This window comes from Lemur catta, chromosome 2 (genome assembly GCF_020740605.2).
Source record: "Lemur catta isolate mLemCat1 chromosome 2, mLemCat1.pri, whole genome shotgun sequence".
Taxonomy (NCBI): domain Eukaryota; kingdom Metazoa; phylum Chordata; class Mammalia; order Primates; family Lemuridae; genus Lemur; species Lemur catta.
In genome coordinates this window covers 46,511,724-46,519,600 of record NC_059129.1, presented here as the reverse complement: position 1 = coordinate 46,519,600, position 7,877 = coordinate 46,511,724, and the positions used below count along the sequence as shown (strand labels likewise).

General features: G+C 47.6%; 1 non-coding gene across 1 annotated transcript; it reads left to right on the top strand.

The window, feature by feature from the left end:
- Positions 1 to 986: 986 nt before the first annotated feature.
- LOC123633604 lies at positions 987 to 1,130 on the top strand. Its single transcript, XR_006733637.1, has one exon. It is a non-coding gene; the product is annotated as a U4 spliceosomal RNA (small nuclear RNA).
- The last annotated feature ends 6,747 nt before the right edge of the window (positions 1,131 to 7,877 follow it).

Genomic DNA, 7,877 nt, shown 5'->3' with positions numbered 1-7,877 from the left:
AAGTTCTGTAATAGAAATATAATCAAGGCCAGGTGCGGTGGCTCACGCCTGTAATCCTAGAACTCTGGGAGGCCGAGGTGGGAGGATCGCTAGAGGTCAGGAGTTCAAGACCAGCCTGAGCAAGAGTGAGACCCCGGCTCTACCAAAAATAGAAAGAAATGATTTGGACAGCTAAAAATATATATAGAAAAAAATATTAGCCGGGCATGGTGGCGCATGCCTGTAGTCCCAGCTACTCGGGAGGCTGAGGCAGTAGGATCGCTTGAGCCCAGGAGTTTGAGGTTGCTGTGAGCTAGGCTGACGCCACGGCACTCACTCTAGCCCGGGCAACAAAGCGAGACTCTGTCTCAAAAAAAAAAAAAAAGAAAGAAAGAAATATAATCAAGGTATATGTCTGTCCAATAGAAATATAATGTGATTACATACATAATTTGGGAGTATTTGATACTTTTCATGTTGGAATAATTTTAGATTTATAGAAAAGTTACAAAGACCGTATCGTAAGTTCCAGTAAACCCTTCACCCACTTCTCCTAAGGTTAACATCTTGCGTAACCAAGGTACATTTGCCAAAACTAAGAAATTAACACTCGCACAACACTATTAACTAAATTACAGACTTTTTTAGATTTTACCAGATTTCCTAACACATATAGGATTTAAATTTTTCTGCTAGCCACATTAAAAAGAGTAAAAAAAAAAGATAAAATTAATTTTAATAAATGTTTTATTTAACCCAATATACCCAAAATATTGTCATGTCAGCATTAATCAATATAAATATTATGAATGAGATATTTTGTATTCTCTTTTTTATGCTAAGTCTTTGAAATTGGTGTGGATTTTACACTTACAGCACATCGAAATTTGAACACTAAATTTTTACTGGACAGACTTGATCTGCAGTTTACGCTTCCACAAAATTCATAGTTGAAACAGTAGATTCACATACTCAAGTTGTTCCAAACATACTTAAAAAGTTTTCTAAGCTTTGCGCAGTGTCAGCAGTATCGTAGCCAATGAGGGTTATCCGAGGCGTGATTATTGCTAATTGAAAACTTTTCCCAATACCCCACCATGATGACTTGCAATATAGTTGGCATTGGCAATTTTTGATGGTCCCTACAGGGATTGAATAAAAAAAAAAAAAGTTTCTAATAACTCAACTGAATACCAGTTTTTAAATTTAAAATAAAATTAAATAAACAATTTAGTTCCTCAGCTGCCCTAGGTACTTTTCAAGTGCTCGATAGTCACATATGGTTAGTAGCTACCATATTGGACAAGGAAGGTTTAAAAGATTAAATGAGATAACATATGAGGGACAGTGAGTAGCACATAGTAGGTGCTCAATACATGGTATCTGTTATTATTGAAGCCTAGAGTTGCTTCTGATGAAATCCAATTTCTCATCATCTTATCCAGACTTCTGTGCCCATGCACTGCCAGGTGTAATGGAAGGACACAGAGAAAAGTCTCAGTCAGGGAAGAGAAAAAAAAGGAGGAGGGGTGAGACATGGGGACCTCACAGGTCTGTGGCCCTCCGTGGGCTGGGCTCCCAGTACACCAGCACCTTCACCCACCTTCACTTGGGGCTCCAGACAGTCTTCCTGCAGGGCGGGCACTGTCACCCCTGCTCACAGATAGAAAACTGGAGCTCTGGGGGTTGAAGCAAGGGGAGGGCAGGAGCCCCGAGTCCCATCCAGCCACTGCTGGTCTCATTCTGAGATCTGGATGCTCAGCCCGTCTTGGGGCCTCAGTTTCCCCAAAAGAGTTAAGTAAATGGAAGTGAGGTTGGTTTGGATTACTGGTTCCATTTCTGACATTTTAGAATTACTCAAGTAGGAGACATTTGGCTGGCCCTCACCTTGCAAAATTCACCCAATGCTGATTTGTAAGTAAGTAAATAGGTGAAAGAGAGAGAGAGAGAGAGAGAGAGCAGAGAGTGCACATGCTGACTTTTTGATTCACATTTGGAGGGAGGAACTGCTGTGTCGTTTGTAATATTTATGTCCACAAGTTGGGACACCCTCTTTCAGTCTTGAGGTACCTAGGAAACCTAATTAATTATGGAATTATGGAGCACAGCTTGTGCTAATATAGAATCAGGGCTGAGGGAGTTAGGTGTCTCGGGGGATATTTATAACAAGCTGTGGCAGTCTGGTGAGTCACCACTCTGCTCTCCAAGAGGACACACCTGCCTCCCAGAAGGGGAGGCCGCCACTCTCCGGTCAGACCCCTCTTCCCGGGCAGGGCTGGAGGCACACACACTGTTGGGCAATCCTTCCCACTTCTCTGGGCTCCCCTGGGACACCCATCATTACCACCCACCCCCTCCCCGATTTCAGCAGAATTTCCCAACAACCTCCCACTTCCCAGACGGAGGCTGTGCTGTCCACGGATGGTGCTACAGACCAGTCGTACCCTGGGAACATCTCGTCCCAGAGAGATTCCTCTGGGAAGGTTTCCTAAGGTCAAGCCAAGCTATGGCAGCGGGCTCCCGGGCAGCCTCCACCCAGGGCCAATTTTTCCTGCACACAGAGAGGCAAAGTCTGGAGCGGTGAAGGGAGCAAACATTCATTGAGCCCCTTGTCTGTGCCCCAGGACAGGGCACTTAGCATCTCTTAGCTCACTAAAGGGTCACAGTAAGCTGTGTGGTGGGGTCCATGGTCCATGTTTTACAGACAGGGAAACTGAGGCTCAGGGGCAAGCAACTAGATAGGAACACACGGACAGAATGTGCTAGAGCCAGGGTTCCAGCCCAGGCCTTCCTAACACCAAAGCTCTTGTGTTGTTTTGAGATCATCCAAAGCTATGGGACCAGTGGTACAAAACACTTTATAAATATATAAAGTGTTTATATATGCACACACACACATACACACACACACAAACATACTCACTTAATCCTCAAAATATTAGCTTGAGGGCCGGGTGCGGTGGCTCACGCCTGTAATCCTAGCGCTCTGGGAGGCCAAGGCGGGTGGATCGCTCGAGGTCAGAAGTTCAAGACCAGCTTGAGCAAGAGTAAGACCCTGTCTCTACTAAAAATAGAAATAAATTATCTGGCCAACTAAAAATATATATTCAAAAAATTAGCCAGGCATGGTGGCGCATGCCTGTAGTCCCAGCTACTCAGGAGGCTGAGGCAGTAGGATCGCTTAAGCCCAGGAGTTTGAGGTTGCTGTGAGCTAGGCTGACACCATGGCACTCTAGCCTGGGCAACAGAGTGAGACTCCGTCTCAAAAAAAAAATATATTAGGTTGAGGGAAAGGTACCAGAGAAAGGCACGTAACTTCCCAACTAATATAGGGAAAAATTCAATAGCAACCCCCCCATGACCAAAACATAATAAATCCAAAAAAGGGGGGAAAAAGAGAAAAAAAGGAACACAGAACAGATGGAACCAATGGAAAGCACAGAGCAGATATAATCCCATATATATTTGTAATTACATTAAATATAAACAGACTAAATGCTCCCATTAAAAGATAAAGATTGTCAGAATGGAAAAAGGACAAATCCCAACTCTCTGGCGTTTATAAGCGATATAACCAAAGCATAAGGACACAGAAAGCTTGAGGGCAGAGCTGTGTGAACCAGGGGCTTCTGAGGCTGCGGGACATGCTTTCTCTTCCAGATCTCAGCCCTCTGACTTGTCCCTTTCTTGCCTTGGCCTCTGTCATCCTGTGAGTGTGGTTTAAGGGAGGGCACTCAGGCACTGGCATTAGATGAATCAACCGTGTGACCCTGGCCTTTCTTAGGCGACCTGAGCCTCAGTGTCTTCCTCTGTAAAATAGAACAAAATTCATATTCATAGGGCTGCCATAAGAATTAGAGACCAAAAAATAACAATAATAATAATAATAATTAGAGACAAGATGTTCAGGGCATCTGGCCACCGAACTCTTACGTTTACTTCTGTTGATATTATTGTAATTTTACATGTGCCTATGTCTTAGATAAGACTCTGGGTTGTCCCTGACAGTCTGACAGAAGGCTAAAACCTTTCCCTGTGTGTTTTTGGTGTGGGTGGTATGACCACTCTTCCTCCCAGGCTGAGAAATTCAAGTAGGGGCAGGGGGCAAGGGTAACTACAGGATGCCCTCTTCCTGTTTGTTTGCAAGCCTGACAAATCTGTTGGTCTCTGTCTTTGATTAGGTCACGCTCCTGCTCAGACCCTAACCTTGGCGACTTCCTGCTGCCTGCCCCGTGTGTCAGGGTCCCTCCTGTCTCAAAGGCCTCTGCTGGCTTGCTTTCTCCCCCTCCTTCCGCCTGTGCCTTGCCCCTGCAGGCAAACAACCGCTCAGCCCTCCCGCTGCAGCCCTGCTCCAAGCTGGGCAGGGTCTCCCCACTGCCCCACCAAGGGCCACCCCTCCTCTTTTGCCATCCAAATTCACACTCCCGTATCTGCAATTCTGAAATCCAAAAGCTCTGAAAAGCAGACTTTCCCCCTCCTGTTAAGTTTGCTATAAATTCATTTGGCCACAAACTTGACCTGACCTGGCGTGAGGTTATTTAAAATCTTTATTATACATCTTACGGCTCATACATTTTGCTGCAGAAATTTGCAGTGTTTAAGGGTATTGCCCAGACCCTGCCCGGGTATTATGTCGTGTCAGCACGTGCATTGTGTGCCTCTAGCAAAGCTCCGGCCCCAGGGCTTCGGGTGAGGGGCTGTGAGCCTGCCTAGCGAAAGCCTGGGGCCCGCCCTGTGCAGGCACCTCACAGCCCTGCAGGGTGGGCATCTGCCACTCCATTTCACAGATGAGGATAGGAATCCCAAGGTGACACAGCTGAGAAAGTGGCCAAGCCAAGTCCCTCTGAGTCTCCAGCCTCCCCCACTTTCTCTCTCCTTGTATCAACTGCCCCTGTTCTCTGTTCTGTTGAAGCTCCTGGGACTTTTGTATATACAAACTCCTAATTTCATTCATTTGACAGTATTTATGGAGGGCTTCTTGCACTCTAATGTGCACATAAAATCTTAAGATCCTGGTTCTAATTTAATAGCTCTGGGTCTGATATTTACATTCCTGACAAGCTCCCAGGTACTGCTGGGCCCCACTTTGAGGAGTAAGGTCCAGGGAAGAGGTGGGGACACAGAGTAGCACAAGACTCAATCCCTGCTGTCATCACTCACATGTACCTGACCCCACGGTGTGTGCTGTTATTGTCCTGATTTGACAGGTAAGGGAACAGGCACCGGGAAGTTAAGTAACTTGTCCAAGGTCACACAGCTCAGTGGTGGTAGAGCCAGGATTTGAACTCAGCAAGCCTGGCTCCAGAATCCATGCTGTTAACCACTACACAGCACACAAGCCAGAGAGATGGACCCTGTCAATGCGGTGTGACGAGGCAATCATTGCAGGCATGATTGGCAAGGCCAGATCACTGAGAGGAAGCCTGGGCTTCTATTTAGCACATAGTAAATTTTCAAGGTAATTGGAACCTTCCCCTTTAAGCACCCAAATCAATTTTTTTTTTTTTTTTTGAGACAGAGTTTTGCTCTGTCACCCAGGTTAAAGTACAGTGGTGTGATCACAGCTCACTGCAACCTTGAACTCCTGGGCTCAAGTGATCTTCCTGCCTCAGCCTCCTGAGTAGTTGGGACTAAAGGCAGTTAATTTTTTTTAATCATATCATAGCAATGTCCTAGTGGCTAATTTTTTTTTAAAAATTTGTAGAAATGGGGTTTCACTATGTTGCCCAGGCTGGTCTCTAACTCCTGGCCTCAAACAATCCTCCTGCCTTGGCCTCCCACAGTGCCAGGATTACAGGCATGAGCCACTGTACCCAGCCCAAATAGATTTTCTTTAGAAGCTCTTTCTAAATGGACTGTACATCTTTCTACTGTACATAATTTAACCTTTTTTTCATAACTCAAGGCCACTAATTATGATTACTGATTGCTGTAACTATTCTAAGACCTTAATTGTCAAACCATCAGCCTGTAGTTTCTCACAGCGGTTCCCATGCATGCTCCCAATGAACTGTGGGCTGAGAAACCAAGTGACCATTTACACTTAGAATTAGGTGTAAACTAAGGGTATATAGGTGCATAGGGAGGCGAGAGGGTTCCTCTAAGTTAAGAATGCGAATGCTTCAGCTTTTGTGCCTGGAACTTATGAGATTCAGTTTGGTTTTACGTAACTTTGCTTATTTCTGGGTTCATGGCTGTGCTCTTGAGAGTGGAGCGGGCTGGATAAGATCCTTTCTATGTGTGATTTTCAAACTGGACTGTGGTTAGACTGCCAGGGGAGCTTTTCAAATCTGCAGAGAGTCCTAGTCTATACTCTGAGGTGGAATGCGGACCTCTGCCTTTTGCAAAACTTCATTTGACACCATCAGCACTTATTGAGCACCTACTATATGCTCATAAGTGCTGGGCACTATAGACAAGAGAAGCTATGAACCCGGCCCCCATGAGCTGGGTTGAGTAGACAAGATGAAACACATGAGGCAAACTGAGGCCAGTTCACCTTCAAACAGAGAAGGCTAGTGACAGTGGTACCAGAGCACAGCACGGACGGACATCTCTCAGGAGGGAAGGGGAAGCCGCTCGGTGTGATGGAAACAGCTTGGGTGTGAGGTCGGCAAACCCGGCGCTGAGCTTCTGCTCCTTCATCTGCCAGGGGACGTGTCTCCTCTCTGGTTACCAGTTTCCTCATCTGTGACGTGGGGATGAGGTGTTCTCCTCCCCAGGAGGTGGGAGAATGCCTAGGAAAGCACGGTGTGAACTGTAAAGTGCTGTCCACACATGCACAGCGAGGGTCCTTGCAGGCTGCAGTGAACAAGACCCACGCTGGTGACCTCCAGTGACAAGTCCTTGTTGTAAAGCCGAGCAGGGAAGGTAGGGAGCCGGGGAGGGGCCTCAGCAGACAGAGCAGCCCCGCTGGAGGGTGGGAACCTCTTCCTGGAGTTCTTGGAAGCTCAGGCCAAGGCCATTTTTGAACTCTCTTTACCTAATGTCTTCTGCTACCTCCTGGCTTCTACCTCACTACTCCTGCCATGACCTTCCCCTTAGGTAACCCTCACCTCCAGCCCACTTTATGGTTCTCTGGTCTTCAAACACCCTGCTGGGAGAGTCTGGCCGGCTGGGTGAGTCGCTGTCCTGTACAGAAGGTCACCACCGGGCAGTCTGAACGCCAGGCTGCCCCTCCCGCATGTCCAGCCTGTAAATGGCCGCCTTTGTGCCAGGCCCAACCTCAGCCCGTTGGTGGTGGCCGGGGCGCGTGCGGGCTCCGAGGCCTGCGCAGCGCAAGGGAGCGCCTCTGGGCGCTGTGGGCGCAGCTCGCCCTCAGAGAGCGCAGGGCGGACTGTCCATCCACCGAGGAATGTGAGCTATTTTTATAGAGGGAAGACGGCACTGACGCAGCGAACCGCCCAGCAAACAGCACCTGCCCGTCGCAGCTCACAGGCCTTTCCGCGGGGGCCGGCGGCAGGCCACGCTGCGCAATCCTGGAAGGTTAGAGTGCCCTACGTCCCCACGTTCTGGGGGTTCCCCTGGTGGACGACACTCTCTTCTCACTGTCCCCCTGCCCCAGACGCTGGCGTTGCTGCGTGTGCTCCCTGGTCCCATGATTCAAACCTGCGCCCAGCATCTCTGTAGACGATGCTCACTGCGGCGCTGGGCCAGCAGACGGAGATGGGAACCACGCGCATGGCCAGCAGCCAGGGCGTGGTGACCGTGTTGGCATTTCCCTGCGACTGTGCACGTGCGCATGAAAACTGTGATCAAAGAACATTTAATGACATGGTATAATAGTAAAGGAAAGTGCCACTTTGGCATTATTTGTATGTGTATGTAAGAATGTGTTCATGTACATATATCTATAATACTGTGTACAATTTTCATAGAAAGAACTAGAAAATTTTGTT